The 17,320-nt window shown below is 36.6% G+C and overlaps 1 long non-coding RNA gene across 2 annotated transcripts in view; it reads left to right on the plus strand.

Moving 5' to 3' along the window:
- LOC108964915 (uncharacterized) overlaps positions 1 to 17,320 on the plus strand; it is a 77,437-nt gene that overhangs the window by 47,820 nt on the left and 12,297 nt on the right. The window contains exon 6 of one of the 2 annotated variants that reach the window (XR_001993026.3): positions 8,341 to 8,433. The exons of the other annotated variant lie outside the window; for it this stretch is intronic. This is a non-coding gene — a long non-coding RNA (uncharacterized LOC108964915). Of the gene's footprint in view, positions 1 to 8,340; positions 8,434 to 17,320 lie in introns of those variants that run through there. 2 annotated transcript variants of the gene reach the window in all.

A 17,320-nucleotide genomic window follows, 5' to 3' on the forward strand; every position in this document is an offset into this window, starting at 1 on the left:
TTCCAGTTCTTCATGTGTATGTGTTCCTGCAGTTTAGGTGCCATCTCCCTTACCTTCTTGCAGGTTCACTAAACATCCTGTGCCCCACTATCTGTGGCATTAATGAAGTCATTGAATGGATCCTAACAAAATATAGGGTTCTATATATCCCCCCAAGTCCTCTGAATTTCATTATGCTAACTGCTCTCTAGCTACAATTTTCTATGATTATCCAAGGTGTTTTGCACCTACCATCCAGAAATTAAATCCATTTGAGCTTTCTGGCTTCTTATGGGCCTACATTATGACATTGAAGTATATGATCTGTATTGCCACTGCAATATTTGTTAATAGTTTGCTCAGATTTTTCTCAGAACTAAGCACAAGCTGGTTATATTCCTTTAGTTCCATTTTGCTTGCTTTTTTGTTGGTTTTTTTTTCTATAAGCACTATACTTTCTACATTTGCTAACACTATTTTTATTAATTTCCACTCTTGTGGCTTTTAAATATGTCTTGAGGGTTTCACAAAGAGAATGATTATATGAGTTTTCAGATCATCCTTTAAGTATCTCAGGTAGAAGTCCATCATATCTCAAGGTTTTGAAAATTTGTAATGTAGATGTAACCTTGTAAACTTTTCCTTCCCTTTTCTGGGTTCACACCATACTACTTTCTTTGTTCCCCTAATTAAATTAATCAGGCAGTTACATGCTTCCATGTAACTTTTTATTATGAAGACTGATGCAAAAATGTGCAAGAAACATTTCAGCTTTCTCAACACCCCTGTCACTTTTTCTTCCTCCACTTATTAACAAATTAGCACTTTCCCTGGGGTTTTTCTACCTATCAATAACTTTAGTATTATTTCATATATCAACCACTCATCCCTGAATTTTGCCAAAAAATTGGTATGACTAGATTGAGGTCATTTTCTCAAAAAGTAGTTAGTTGGTGTAGTAGGAAGATATTCAGAACTGGATAATAATAATTTTCCTTCCTAATACATTACGGTGGCGAATCATAAAAAACATGGTTAATAATTTCTGCTTCATTTTCAATTTCAGTTTTTCTAATTTGAGCTCCCATTCATTAATCCTCTCTTTGGTACACCTCTTTTGCTGGATTAACTGCCAGCCTTTTCTTTCTGTAAATGCATTTGTAAGCTGTGATGAGTTCAATTTGCATTTCACCTCTGAGAAAAGAGTCTGAATTCTCCTTGCAAATGTCTATCTCCAACAGTAAATCTATAAACCCACCTGGTTTTATTCAGTTTCCTGCTGATAAATGTCCTAGGATATAATTAATCAGTTCTGTGAGGGGTGGTAAAATGCAAATGTGCAGGGTTAAAAAGAGCTGACTAGATAAAGGTATGAGGTTTGGAAATAGTGGGTGCTAAAATGTGAGAGGAAAAATGAGGAGAGGAGTAAGGAAATAGGAATTTCTATGCTGAGTATAAATAGTGTAAAGATTTTTTTTCTTTTTGAATATCTGGATTGAATGAATTTTTGATTTTGTAGGTAACACTTGTTAAAAAATTAAATTTCATTAACACCACAAAGATTTACAAATGAAGCGTTTTCTTGTTTCTGTTTAATTCTCAGAATGTAATTGAGCCTGTCTGAAGACTTTGTTTTGACACATATGCCTGAAATACTAAAATATTCAATTTCTGTGTTTATGGTTTAATTAATAAAATATATAGTACAAAAGCATACATATATAGGTGGCAAGTATATAATAGCATAAAACAAGGTTGAAATTTAAATTCCTACACTTGAAAACCATGATACTATGATTTTAAAGGGATTCTTTTAATCCCCTCCTACAACGTTCTTTGCAGCATATACATTTAGTCATTGTGTACAGTTCATATGATAAAAATTTTGATTTCAGGTAAATTTAGAAGAATGTAGAGCCCTAATTCAGGACCAAGTAAACATTAAGAAATTAATGAAAATAACAATATCCCCTCCCCAACTTCTTATTCATTATCAGAGTCATAGCTGGCTCCAGTTCAGTACTAACTCAAGCTACCTTTATTTGAATTAACATCTCAAGTCACCTTAGTTGCAATGCAAATGCTCAGAGTGCAAAAATACACATGGAACTTCAGCTGATGGCTCAGTTAGTACCAGAACACAGTTGCACCATCCTCTTGGAGTACATGGGACTCCTGGGCAGTGCTAGGTTAATCAGGAACATTCAGCTGTCATTATTTTCCCGCTGGCAGACCCTTTTTGAATTTAAAGTCCTATTTAACCTGAGGTGGAAACTTATGTATGTACCTGAGAATGGAGTTCTCAGTGAGGTATAACTCCTTCTGCTTCTGAGACTAGCATTGCACTGAAAACAAGAGCATGAAACAGCAAAGCACTTCACTAATACTTGCACCTCCATTGGCCCTCAATTTCTGTTTTACTTTATTCTACCATCAACCTTCTTCATACAATAAAATGCATAATCAAAGCAGGGTGCTAAGATAAAAGTGAAAAAAGCACTAGAATCTCCACTTTGTGTAGGCTTTTTTTTCATAACAAGCTTAGTCTTTGATCATTTTCCATTTGATCAAAGAGAGCTTTGATGCTCTTTGAAGAAGTACTGAATTATTGGAATAAAGATATAGAATTTGATTCACATTTTCATCTGAAGAAAATAAGCAAAAGAACTGGACTAGTACTTTGCAGTAGATATGTCTAAGGATCTACAAATAATTGGAAAAAAACCCCCACAAATATAAAGAAAAAAAGGAGTATAATCTACTTACAAGGAAAAGTTAACAGCAGGAAAGAAAGCCAAATGTATAGCATGTTTTTTTCTAGAAAATATGTCTCTAACTGCCAGTCAAACTGTGATAAATGTCTTCAGCTTGGAAGGAAATGTATGCTTATGAATATCAAAGTGCAAAATGTATTGCAGATCCATGCCTGAGCAATATTTACCACAGCTGGAACACTTTACTCTAAGGAATGCTAGAAAAGAGGAATAAAAGTCTAGGAAAAAGCAAGTACAGTTTAGCTCTCTATGTTTTATGTAGTGTTGCATATTAAGTGAGGTGAGGTTTTTTTCTGGTGGGATTTTGTTGTTTGATAACAGAAGTGGAAGAGTTCATACTTCTTTTGAAAATCATCAAAATGAATATATATAAAGTCCATAATCTGGGTTTAAACTCATGTTTTTTGGCCTTTAATGAAATACTTCAGTTTCATTTTGGAGGGTGGATGGTCAAAAGCAGCCAAGAAACCAAGCCAAATTTCAAAGTACATATTCTTTTGTTGTTGTTGGGGGTTTTTATCTTTTTGTTTTTTTCTTTTTTCAGTTTTCTCTTTTTCCCTCATAAATAGCCCAGTGCTAGGAAGTGCCAGCAAGGTCAGATAGAAAGACTGGAAAGACTAAAAGCTGCATTTAGTCTAGAAAGGAAAGGCTGCTATTCATATATACATTTTGGTTAGATCACTTTTATTGTAGAACAGTTATTTAATTAGTATTTTGTCTCACTTGTAAATATTGATTTAAAGCTGTAGAAACTTTAAAAGTTAATAACTAATTATTCCTGTTTTCAGGAGAATGGTTACAGTGTTGGAGCTGTGTCTACCCTAAAGCAACTTTAATGGCTAATGGTAGATGTGTTTTAGGTCTCTGTGATTTAACTGAAGTAATGTTAGTCAAAGTTCTGGTGCTCAATCTATTCAACAAAATCCCTTCCTTCAATAGAGATTTTAATGATTTTTTTTTAAGTGGTATGAAAAGATGAGGAACCTTCGTAAATTCAAGCTGCTGTTTATTGTAGATGGTACAATGAGATTCATCTAAGACAGCTTGTCAGGCTATTTTGGCTCTGACAGTAAATAGACCTAACCAGGCTTGAAGAGAGGCAAATGAGATCCATGCTAAGCAAACAAACAAAAAAAAAAACCCAAAAAACCCCCAAAAACCCCCACCCAAAACAAACCAAACACAAACAAAAAAAAAAAAGAAAAAGCAAATTTGAGACAGAAATTCCAAACAAACAAAAAGCAGACAACCAGGTCTTGAACATGAAAAAGACTTTAACCACAGAGAATACACCACGAAAAAGGAGGAGAAAGATGCTTCATATTCAAGGGAGGGAGCATTTGAAAATTTATTTTATTTGTTCCACCAATGCATACAGTAGAAGAAAGAAGAATAAAGCTGACTCCTACTCCATCTGCCTAGCAGAAAACAGAAGCAGCCTCAGATGATGACTTAGACAGTTTTTCAGGTATTTTAGATCTCCCCAGAAAATTACTTGACTTCCTAACTCACTGAAGTCATCTTTACCACCCTAATGTTCTTTTTAAAGAACTCTTGGAATAACAGGAACATTACAGAAAATTGCAAAAATGATGTTTTGAATTAGGTGGATCATGAGCAATTGCCTCACTCTAGATTAACACAGGGACATTAACAAATCAGAAATGTTGTAATATGCACATATGTGAAGTTAAACATTTAAGAATAAGGACCACTGAAGATATTTGAGTGAGGAAAGCTTCAACACTGAGAAAACTCTGGGAATTATTAAGAGAAGTTAATGAAAAAAAACCCCTACAACACAGGGCTCTGTCTAAAGGGGTTAATATAATTCCTACATATTTAAAGGGAGTAAGAGTGAGAAGCCATTCTCCATCTGTCCACACACTGGTAAAATCAAGAGCAGGATATTCCATACAGTGTGATAGACTTAAAAGAGGTTGGTCTGTCCTTGAAAGAGGTCAGTTTGAGGGATGATGCTTACAGAGCTTGTCCATCAAAACTTCAATCCATATTAATTCTGAAATTAATTATTAAATCATGATAAATTTCTGTGCTTATAGTATTTTCCAGAATGAAAATGCATCTCTTATTTTAGCTGAATAATTCCTACCTTTCAAATTATGATAGGAATCTTTGTTCATATCCACTGATAAAGAGCTTATGCAATTTAAACTTCTCTCTGTTTTGGGTCATTTTGTTCTCCTGCTGTGGCTTTGCCTCTGAAGGCAATGCTCTGGTTTCTTTGGGGACTTGATTTTCATCATAGAATAGAAGAGAAAATGCTCCAAATGACTTCTTGTTTAGCTATATTTGCTGAGGAGTGTTCTTTTTGTTTTTTAGTTTAAAAAGAAATGAACAAAAATCTAGATGGCTAGACTCAGGGAATATGAAATAAAAGAACAATCAATAGCAATGTAAAGATTAGATTGAAACAGTGGGGAAAAACTGCATGCAGAAAATATGATGCTTTCACAGAAATATTGTTAGCCTCTTGCAGGTACTTTACTGTCATGGTAATGACTTTTGCTACTTAAAAAAAATACTATAAATGTTTTATATATGAAAACAAATTTTAGGAAAAAAAGACATTAGCCTGACATTTCAAATGCTAAAGAAAACTTTAATAGAGTGGAAAGATACTTTCTGGAAAGATATTTCAGATGAGAAATTACTGAATAATATAGTTGAAATTAAAATTATAGGAAAACATAAAAGATGCAGATTTTAACTTGCAGTATGAACACATTACCATGTGAATGTGTTCTATGTCATTGGGGCTTTTTAATTATTATATTGTGAATATTCCTTGTATTTTATGCAAATCCCACCAGATTTCCAGTTACTTCAAAAGATTCAGGCTAAACTGCCAGCCTCTGGCCTGCATCAGATCAACAATGATAAAGGAAAAACTTCCTGTAGGTAGATCACTTATTAAGAGTCAAGAAACAGATAAGAGAATAGTCTTGGACCAATGGAATCTCCTTAAAGTCTAGGAAGGATGGATATCAGTGTTCTCAAAACCAGTAACAATATGTACAGCTGCAGAAAATATTTTACTTTCCAGGTTTTGACAATGACAGCTGCTTTCAATCGAATCACATTTAAATGGTTTACTGTGGTATGCTGGTCACTTTTGTAACAGAATGGAAATAACATGCATATTTACATATAGATGTCCTAATTTGCTCTGATGGGTCTCGTCTGCTACAGAAAACCTGTACATAGGAACAGTGTCCATATTGTTATTGCAGTACAAATTTATTTCCAGTTTACAAAACTATTTCCTTTATGAAGGAGAAAATAAGGGGTTTTTTTTTGTGAAAGAAAACTTACAGTGCCTCAAGGTTGCAGTCATATAACTGTGCTTGCAGTTGTATATGTATGAAGCGGCACTGTCGTGTTGAAAGTAGATCTATTGTTTCTTCTGATATATGTCTGCAAAAGTGTCAACTATTTGACTCTGCTACTGTATTAGAAGTTTTCATAGAGTCAATTCCAAAGGCTCCAGCTTCTTCTTACTGTCCAGTCCAATTTATCAAGCGCACTGAAATGACAAGTGCAACACAAAAAGTTCTTGCTGCCCTTGGGCTGGCGAAAGCAGTCTGGTCATCTGAAAATCAGAATAGGGTTTGCAGCTGGATATTACAATTTCATTTGGTGATTTTTTTTTTAAATTGGTGAATTGCTTTGCATACAGTTTGATCCATAAGCAGAAAAATAATTTAAGGCTGGAAAAGGAAGGAAGGTCCTAGCATATTCTGAATGAAGATATATGGATTCAATTCAGGGCACTGTATATATCACAGATGCAAATATTCTTGGTTGGAAAACTCCACAAAAAACATTTTATTCTTGTTGAGCTGTCTTCAGGTCTCTAAGCAACTGACTAAATCCTTGAAAGTGGGCCAGGTAGGTGCAGAAACAGGATTATGTGGTTAACCATTGGAGTAAATGAGTATAATAATTGCCAGGTTGGTTTAGGGCCATTGTTCTCTTTGATGGTGGGTAGAGCTTGTGAAAAGCAGATAAAGGTAAAAGAACGGAGTGTTTTAAAATAGGTTGTATACATCCTGGGCTGAAATAACAAATGTGTATTTTTAGCCCCTATATGAACGAAGTGGGTGTGGTAGCACACCTGATTCTTTTTGAAGGTAAATCCTGCTTCAGCTACAAAAAAAGCACTAAATAAGACTCAGAGCATGATCAGGTAAGTGCTTGAGTGCCTGATATGCTGGTTTTAAAAGTTCAGCTGAGACACATAATTAAGTGTGTTATTCTGCTGCAGTGGAAATTAAAATAGAGACATTTTTTGTGAACCTATGTACAAAAGTACAGTCCAGGTTTTAGAGGTGCAGGATTTTCCTTTTTTATTTGAGGAAAATGTTATAATAAAATTACAGAATGGTTTGGGTTGGAAACCAAGATCATTTAGTTGCAAACCGCCTGCCATGGGCAGGACACTTTCTGCTAAACCAGGTTGCTCCAAGCCCTTTCCAAATTGGCCTTGTTCATTTCCAAGGATGGGACAACCTCAGCTTCTCTCAATAGCATGTTCCAGGTGTCATAGTCCCTATGGGAAAGAATTTCTTAATCTGCAACGTAAATCTACCTGCTTTCAGTTGATAACTGTTAGCTCTCATCCTGTCCTATCACTACACTCCTTGACAAAGAGTCACTGACAAAAAATGTTTGTGGCTTTTCCTGTGTAGGGAGTTTTATTATTCCCCAGGATGGGACAAGCAAGGAGCACACTACATTTGATGACTGAGTTATCTTTTCTTCCTCTTCCCTTTTCCTTGCTACATAGCTGAGTGGAAAAGTCCTCATACCAGGCTCAAATAATGAAACTAGAAAGTAAGAGTAAGAAAGGTAGCAAGTTGAGAAAAAATTCAGATTAATTCCCCTCTGGAGTTTAAAAAGAATTAGGGACCTAACTGTGCTCTTACATTATTTTCTGCCTGGTCTGCTCCCATGGTAGTAGAGCTTTTTTGCCATTTCTTGCTACTGACTGCTGAGGAAATTTTAAATCTGAGTGTACATTGTTGAACCTCACCAGCAGAGGTTTGATCTTTAAAACAGAAGCCCACATGCTTCCATGTGATGTGTATTGCATACACATACAAATGAATTACAGTAGAAATAAAAAGAATTCAAATGCTTTTAAGATGTCTGTAATTTGAAGCTCAGAATGAGTATAATGAAATTGTGGGTGTCCTTTGTAAAGAAAACACCCAGATGGGCTCACCGTCTCTACTCCATATGGCACTTAGTCTCTGCTCTGCATCCTGCTGTGCTCGCAGTGTAATCCATATGGACCTTGCTTGATTGGTTTCCTGTTCCTGCAACACTGACTGTCTCTTCATGGCTTTCCATCAAACATGCACTTACTGCTGAGAGAACACATTATTATGAGATGATTTCCTAGATTGCTGGAAATGTGACAGCATTAATTTTTTGTGTGTTTTAATCTATGCTGTGGCTTTGGCCATTAGTGCTGAGGTAGAGTACGTCCATATAAAGCCAATTAAGAGTACTTATACACACCCTCTAAAGACAGCTAACGAGCATTTCTCTGTTAATGCAGCGTGCTCCTAGGATGTGCAAGCCATGAAAAGGAGGGCCAGGAATTTGGAGGAAGGCCATGGGCAGGTATCAAGTGGCCTTAGCTCTGAATGGGGTATAGAACATAAGGAGAGCTCTGCAATTGTGAAGGTGTCAATCGTATACTGGTAGGTGAGAGACAAAAATGACAAAGGAAGTGCAAGAGGCACTCTGTCGAGGTTTTCTGTTTTCAAGGTGAATTAACAGTGCTTGACAACTGCAAGCTGAAAGCATGAGATGCAGCTCTAAAAGACGGTTTACACCTGAAGATCCCAGGTCATAGAAATTCCAGCTTTAATGCTCACTAGATGTGTGCATAAAAAACCTGCGAGCAGCTCATTAAGTATTGACACAAATTGTAGGAGTTGATCTCACAATCATATCTTGCTAGGGTTCACAGGAGAGGGGTACAACTTTGATGTTATCAAGTTATTTTGAAAGCTACATTCACTTCTGATTGTCCTGATTCTAAAGAGATTAAGCAAGAGGATGCAATGCTGTGTGATGAAAGACCATGAGAACATGGCAGACAGACTACAAAGATAAAAATGTGGAAAAAGGCAAAGGAGAAGCTGGCCTAATGACTGTATGGTAGAGATTAAAAAGGATAAAGAGAAGGAAAAGGCTTTTTTGATGTATCTTTTGTTGTAGTGAACCATGCTAAAAAGCATTCTTTTGAACATATTGCAATTATCCTGTGGAACTCTGTCATTAAGTATTTCTATGGCAAAGAAAGTTGTGGTATTCAGTAAAGAATCACATAATTGAACTGATGATGAAAACATTCAAAAATTTGTTACATGTTGTATAAATGATCTATAACTATACATTTTAAATTTTTTAATGTAAAAGTATATGACTGTGTCTTATAACCTTATAGACATTTACCTAGCTGCAGGCCAGTAAGATTTAGGATTATGCTTTTCATATATATATATATATTATATTTATATTTATATGTATATACACACAAAAGCATGTGCTCACATACATAAATTTACATATATATATAATATATATATATAAATAATAATAAATAAATATATATATATATTTATCTCACAAAAAGCTCTCAGAGATTTTGGCATCTTCCTTGAGCTGTGCATAGTAAAAAGCAGCATAAAGGAAGCCTTGGGACTGGTGACACAACTGAAAATTCATAAAATATAGGCATGCTGGAGGACAAAGGGAGAAATCAGCATCTTTTTGACAGTCAGTATCTCTTCTACATGGTAGTGCTTATATAAGGGAAAATACTTGTGATAAAATATACCCTATTATATCCTTTATTTTTATTGCTGTCATGACAGCTGATAAACTCAAACTGCTGATTGTGTCTGCTTTAGTGACAACTTGTAACAATTTCTCTTTCTTTCCCTGCATTTTGCCTTTACCCTTTTCCACAGATCCAAGAATCATTTAAACAAATTACTACTATAATCTACATCACAGTTTCTCACTATACTTATTTTCAGATATAATATATTCATACCTGTAGATTTACAGATGTAGATATGGGTTTTTTAGGCGCCAAATTTGCTCCTACTCTGCACACAGTTCTATGTGCCCCCTGGCATCCAATGTATAATCACCATATGTCACATAAACCAGAGCAGGTGAGGTTGGCACCTCTGGATCATCTGGTTGAAACTCCATCTCAAGGCAGGCACACCTAGTGCTGTTTGCTCAGGGTTGTGCCTGATCAGGTTTTGAATATTGCTAAGGAAGAAAACTCCACTCCCTCTCTGGAGAACCTGTTGGGGATAAAAAGAAGCTTTTTCTTGTACTTAAACAGACTTTTCTCTGTTCAAGTTTGTGTCTTCTTGTCTAGTCATTGGGTCCCATGAGGAAAAGTTTGGCTCCATTTTCTTTTCTTCCCCCATTAGGTATTTACAAATATCAAAAACATCTCCTCTGGGCCATTATTTCTTCAGTTTAAACAGTCCCAGCATTTTCAGTCTCTCTGTATATGACAGAGGCTCCAGTCCCTTAATCATGTATGCTGCCCTTTGCTGGACCCTCTCCAACATATCCCTGTCTTCTGTTGGAGACCAGACCTAGGCACAGTACCCCAGATGCATCCCCCTTGCTGAGCAGCTGTCCCACTTCTGGCAATGTTCTTGCTAATACAGTCCAGGAGGTTCTTGGCTTTCTATAGCACAAGTGCACATGGACCTTGGTTGATTTTCAACTCATCTAACAGGATCCCAAGATCCTTTTTGGCAAAGCAATCTGCAGCATGTGGGTACAGGAATTTATGTTTGCTGTATTTCATGAGATGCATGTCAGCTCATTTTTTTGACCTTTGAATATCAGCACCACTTTGTGGTTTATCAATTGCTTCTTTCAGTTTTTTTTATCATGTTCAAATTACTGAGCATCTAATGCTGTCTCATTATCCAATTAATAATGAAGATGTTAAACAGTGTTTTCCCTAGTATTAACCCTTAGAGTGCACTACTTACATCTTGATGTGCTGCTGCTCTCCTGTGTTGTTTCTCCAGGAGATACTGAGGTTATTCAAGTCTTCCATGAGTATCATGGCTTGAAAAAATGAAATTATGTGAAGCTTTTGTTTGCATTTTTCTGATCAGATGTCCTGTAGTAGACACACACAGTTGTACTGACCACTTTGGTTTGACCTCTAATCCTGATCCCCAAGGTCTCAGCTAGCTCATCATTCATCAGAAAGTACTCCTTCATGTATTCACTCCCTTAAAATGACTTTCCCTTTGTGCCATCCTGGCCTGTACTTAAATGTCCCTAAAGTGGGACATGCCTCCATCCACTGCAGCACTTCAGCTGTGTGAATTCTTACCTCACCTCTAGGATGCTTTCACAGCCCTGCAGCTACACACTGACCTCTGTTTCTTCATTTGTTCCTCTGTTTCATGTGTTACTATACAGGCACTTCAAAGAGGTACCCAGCCATGCTCATTTCCCAGAAAAGGTATGAGTGTGTTCCCCACGATGCTGTCTTTGCTTTCAGGTGCTCCTTTATTTCTGTGCCTGTGCTTAAAATGGACCTCTTTCAACTATTTTTTTATATTTTTTCATAAAAAGGATATTTCAGTCCATATCACCCTGGAACTCTTGCTTGCCAACCCAGTCCACCACTTCCTCATTTAATTACTGGCTGCAGACTTTGTCCCATTGCTCCAATTTTAAAGCTCTTCCCACTTGCTTGCACAGCTTGATGACAAAGATGATTTTTTCCCTCTTTGAAAGGTGGGTCCTGTCTCTTTCCAGCAGTTCTCAATCCTCAAACAGTCCCATGGTCACAGTAAAGCTGGCTGTTGACCCACAGAATCAGTGAGGCATCTCTGCAGCCCCTGACCTGAAAAGATGCATCTATACTCGAGTTGAGGTCCCAGATGTGCTGGGGAATTGCTCCAGTGGGCTGGGGACTGAGCCCTGCAGTGTGTCTCCACTACTGCTGAGCAGCACATGTGCTGCTCTCCCCAGAGTGTCTGCCCCCACTGTGTGCCCTTCTGCATGAGCTGCTGCCTCTGTTACAACACAACCCATCACCAGAGCAAATGAATTTCTAGTCTAAACTAGCTGGTACCTAGATATTTCTAACTCTGTGGTGGTTTGCTTCACCCTGCTTTAATACAGTGTCAGAAAAATGCTTTGTGGTTTAACAGCAGGGGACTGTATTGTTTATTCAACAATAGATTAGGCCTGGAGAAGGAAAGGTGTGAGGGCAGGAATGGGTACACATAATCTCAAATACCAGCAGAATGTCAGACTTTTAATAACTTGATCAAAGCCAGAGATGTGTATTAACCTGTTCCATGCTAAGGGAGATGTGACCTGGGCAGAGAATAATTGAAAAGGGGTTAGCAAAAACCAAATAATATCTCTGGGGTTTTTGTTGGTTTTTTTTTCTTGTTTTGTTTTTTTCTTAGGCTATAAAGACCTGCATTTTAGTTCTAGGGCGTTTTCCTCTTTTATGGTATTCTGAGATGCAAAGTCTTCATTTATAAGTGGAGAAATAGTGAGAAATAGTCTTTAAAATGTCATTTTGCCACAGGCATCAAGAAGTATTTATACACACAGATTAGCAGCCACTGCCTTTTTAATGAGAAATGGGATGTCATTTTTCATGGTAGCAGATTCTGCTGTCATTGTTCTGTACTCTATTTTTAGCAACTCCATAATAAATGACTGAATACAACAAAGCTGGATTGCTATGTAATGAGGAAATCTTCAAAAACCTTCACCAAACCTCCAAAATGGTTATCTCTAAGGAATAGAGAGCTACTTAATTTTTTTTTTCTTAAATGTATTCTCTTTTAGTAACATATAGTAACAGCATATTAACAAACTTTATTAGACTCTAAATAATGATTTTAAATGTTAACATTGCATCTAAAAATGAAAAAAACCCCAAAACTGTAGGTCTATGTAGGTGGTGGGGAGACAAAGTTCCATGAATGTGGAATCATTTTTTAGTTATGTAGTCCCGAGTGCTACCAGAAACAATGAGTGAAGCCTGAAGTCCCAGAGTAATTTTTTTCCTCCCAGGTTCATTTAGGCTCCTTTATTCCAGTTAACACATCATGGCTCCAGCTGTCTTTGAAGTACATGTGAATTCAGACATTGATGTTAATAGAAGCACTGCTGGACCCTGAGTAACTGAAATAATGTGGGAAACTACATTCCTCACCATGAATATTGCCTAAAAGTAAGAGACCTGAACAACATTTCTATGGAGTGGACACTGTATTGACTTTGCAGTAAAATGAGATGATGGTAGCAAGTCTAGTCTAGTCATGTCTGGTGCTGCAGAGCTCTTGCCATTAGAGTTTCTCACAGGTTGAGTATTTGTGCTCCTACAAAGGAATGAAATGTTCCTTTGTTTATCTGAGCACCAGGTAGAACTGTGACCTGATGGTGACCCTTGTGAAGGAAGAAAGGACTGGTTTTAGGGATTTTATGACCTTTGAGTTTGTTTGTGATTTCTTTCCCCCCTCTCTCCACATTTCCATAGCAACATGTTTTTGAACCTATTACTTCATCATTAAAAGAAAAATTTCAGAAACAGGAAAGATAAATAGTACTGAAGTCCATAAGTCTGGTGCTCACGACAAATACTGAAGATTTATGAGGAATTACCTTTGTATTTCATAAGTTTACATTATAATCTCTTTTTTATACATGAAGGGAATTTGTTGTTCTTTAAATAATACAACATTTATGCCTTATTTTCTTCAGTGCAAATACCTATATATAGTAAAAATTTTGATGGGTCACAATTCTGATATACACCAGAGTTAGACACATCATTATTCCTATTGAAACTCAGTGGGATGAAAGATTAGGTCAAATATCACTTTGAAGTGAAATTTTTGTATTAACCTCTCTTCTAATCACTGATTTTCAGACTTTCAAAAAAGGTCTAAGTGGATGTGGATTCATATTCTTAGGCAAATGGGAATTTATTTATTTTACCTTATTTTACAGAGACAAATATCATGGATATACATTTCTTTGATATATATTTGTTGCTATGTGTAAGCTTCAGAATTTTCATATTTTCTGCATATATTAGTTGCATGTAATGCAAACATACAAGGTTCTGGAAGATTAAAAGGAGAAAATGAAGCAAGTACTTTTAGTGAGTGTTGTAAAAGTATGTAAGGTAACTGTGCCAATTACCTGATACCATTAGTTACTATTGAAAGAGGTGAGCCAGAGCTGCAGTAAATGCAGGAAATTGTGCTTGGAAACAAGAAACCACTCATCAAAACAGAGCTTTCCTTAGCCTTGGTGCCATCATGACAGACCTTCAGTTGTGCTATTAAGGAATATTTGTATGTTCAAGCTAAGTATATCAACCTAGAAGGTAAAGAGGAATGAATGAATGAATAATATTTAGATACAGATCATAATGTTTTCTAACCTAGTGACACTCTAGAACTCCCCTTGTTTGAAAGAAGCTTCTGCAGTGGGAGAGTAGACTTTATTGTTATGGGCTCCTCATTATTCAAAGTTAGTAGGCTTTTCCTCTGTTGAGAGCATCAGACAGGAATGCAGAGATTGTTATTTCTTCAGGTTCTTTCTTGAGACATTTGAGAAGCTGGGCACACTGATAAAACCCCTGTACATGTAGAAGGGTGAACACAACCAAAGTGTAGCAGTCATGATGCTGATAGGGTGCCCCACGTTTGGTAAAGTGTGACAGAAGTCCCACTATGGTGCCTCCCCTCAGCCCCACACAGTCAGCATTCTCTGTGATGTTAGAAGAGTTTTCATAGTGTGATAAAATGTAATTAAGCAACACTGAGTTTGAAATTAATTTGGCAACAACTCAGATGTTTCTCAATACTTTGTGTTGTTCATTAGTATGAAAAACTGCGGCCTTTACCACATTTACATTCATCTGAGGAGTATGTAATGAGGGAAAGGAGCAAGAAAACATATAAAAGCTGTCTGTATAGCAGTGCAATAGCAATTTAGAAATATAATAAAATGAACACAACCACCTAGAATTAAATGCTAATTAGAATGATGTATTGTGGCCATTCACAGAGTTTGATCTGAGCTCTTGATTACTGGTGAGCACAGACTGTTCAGCAGCAGGCAGATAAACTTTCTGGATCCATCTGTCTGCCAAAGTGGTCCTATTCAAAGTGCTTTTCTATATGATGTTTAACTGATTATCTGAACCAAACATTTAACTCAATGTTTCAGCACCAAAATGTGTGTTTTATCTTCTGACCATGGAGATCCCTCATCCCTCTCTCACTGTGAAAAAATGTTATTTTATTTCTCTGTGTAGGAACAGAGTCAGAGAGAAATCAGCCATAGGGTTGTTGATTTCAGAGCATCACAGCTGTAGGGAAGCATTAAATACAGTGGTTTCCAATCCCTTCTAGCAAGGTAATACAACTGGAAAAAATATTTAATTTTGATTTGGGTTGGTTCTTTCTTTGATCATACAGACAAACTCAAAATATTTTATTGTCATTGCTTCTGAAAATCTTTGACTCTCTGTTGTATTGTGGAATTAATTACAGTCTACTTTGTCCTTACTGACTTCAGAGGTATTGTTTGGAATTATGGTATTATTGCATGGTGCAGCAGTTCCATGGTGCAGTAGTTCAGAAGACAGCTGCTATACCATTAGAATATTTTTGTCTGCAGTTTAAGAAATCTGCAATGTAGTACTGTGTTTCACAGGGATTTTGCAATAGCTTATAGCACTTAGAGTTCCACTTACAATTCTGCAAGGAAAAAAAAGGAGAGAAAAATGGGCTAGAAACCTTGAAAGAGTCTATCTGTCTTTAATTAGTACTATTTAATTTATTCTTTTTATTTTTCTGAATCATCTGCCACCCTGAAGCATAGATGCCTTCATTAAATTGTTTTTCTCCCTCCAGAAGGAACTTTCAATCTATTTTATTTGACAGCTAACTAAAGTGTACAGTTTTCCTTTCTTCACTTTCATGGCCTATTAATTTCCCTTATAAGGCAAATCAATTTTGTTACCATTAACCAATGGTACCACATTAGACCAAGGAGTAGAAGCTGTTCCCAAGCCACACCTCTGTGAACTCTGGTACTAAAATGGTTCTCCTCAGTGCTGATAAGGGCCAGAACACTGTGAGCTTGGAGACTTGTATTCACCTAAAGCAAAGCAAAATTAAGTAATTTTGCCTAGAAAGCATGTAGTGTGAACAGCAAAAAGGTAACTGACAGCTTTTTGAGAATAGCTGTCAGGTTTGTGAACCTTGCATGAAGTGAGAAGCTCCCCAGTGCCAGACTGGTTCCAAGGACTGCACATTGCACCCAGGGTGCTGCGAATTTGTCAGCAGTACCCAGCATTCTATTTCAGGATTAAGACATTTGCACTTGTGCTGTATGCCACTCTCCATCAGAAATCTGGGATGTGGGATAATGTAGGTGATACCCAGAAAAAATGGTGCAAGCTTCATTGCAGTGGTAACAGGGGAAGCTCCTCAAAAGTAGGATGAAGGATGAATACTACATTTTTTAGTAGTATTCAAAGCCACAGAATGATTTACAAAGAAAGAGATTGATTGATTTAGGATCACAGAAAGTGCAGTCTTAAGGATCAGTCATAACTGGGAGGTAATTGCAGAGGTGTAAGTAATTCTATGATTTAAGAAATAAATATGAGCTCTTTTCTGGAGAGGAGTGGCAGAAATCTGCTCCCCTTCCTGGGTGATGATGTCTGTTAAAAAAAGACATCAAGGCCCTATGCAGGACACAAAACAGAATTTTCTAGGAAAATATTTTGCTGCTTTAGTGAAAAAAACTGTCAGTCAGTAATTTCCATGTTATGTATGTAGCAGGCTTGGGTGGACCTGGAATGAGGAGAGGAGAAAAGACTCAGACTCACCTGCCAGTTAATGCAGTGATGCCCACAATGTTTGCTTGGTAGGTGAGAGAACCACACACAAAGTGCAATGCTTTGCTCACAATAGCAGGTTAAATCTCTTACATCTGTCTCAAGAAAATACTTCTATTAGCTTACAGATCACAACAGAGTAAAATTTGCTCATTCATCTTTGCTGGAGATTTTTTCACATTTGGTAATTCAATACACAATAAAGCCCTGAACTTCCACCTTCCCCAAATCAAGTGGAGCAACTTCACTCTTATTAACTCTTTCTTCTGATTCTTCTTCCTTCGTATCACAGAGAGAAAGCAAATTTAAATAATAAAAATTGTTTCCTAGCTTTCTCTGGCAGGCATGATGTTTAGGGTTGTTTTTGTATTTTTTTCCCATAGATTTATGTACCTCTTGGTCTGTGCAAAGTAAGATAGATCTTTGAATGTCTGTTCAAAATATATACCCAGAAATTCTGTGGTCCAGGAATTGCATGACAAAATGTGTGGACACATCAATGGAATTTTCTCAAATTATAAAATTTACACATTTACTGATCTAGAGCTGAGATTTAAATAAAATGGTTTAATAACTAGCAGAT

Source organism: Serinus canaria, chromosome 4 (assembly GCF_022539315.1).
Source record: "Serinus canaria isolate serCan28SL12 chromosome 4, serCan2020, whole genome shotgun sequence".
Lineage (NCBI taxonomy): Eukaryota > Metazoa > Chordata > Aves > Passeriformes > Fringillidae > Serinus > Serinus canaria.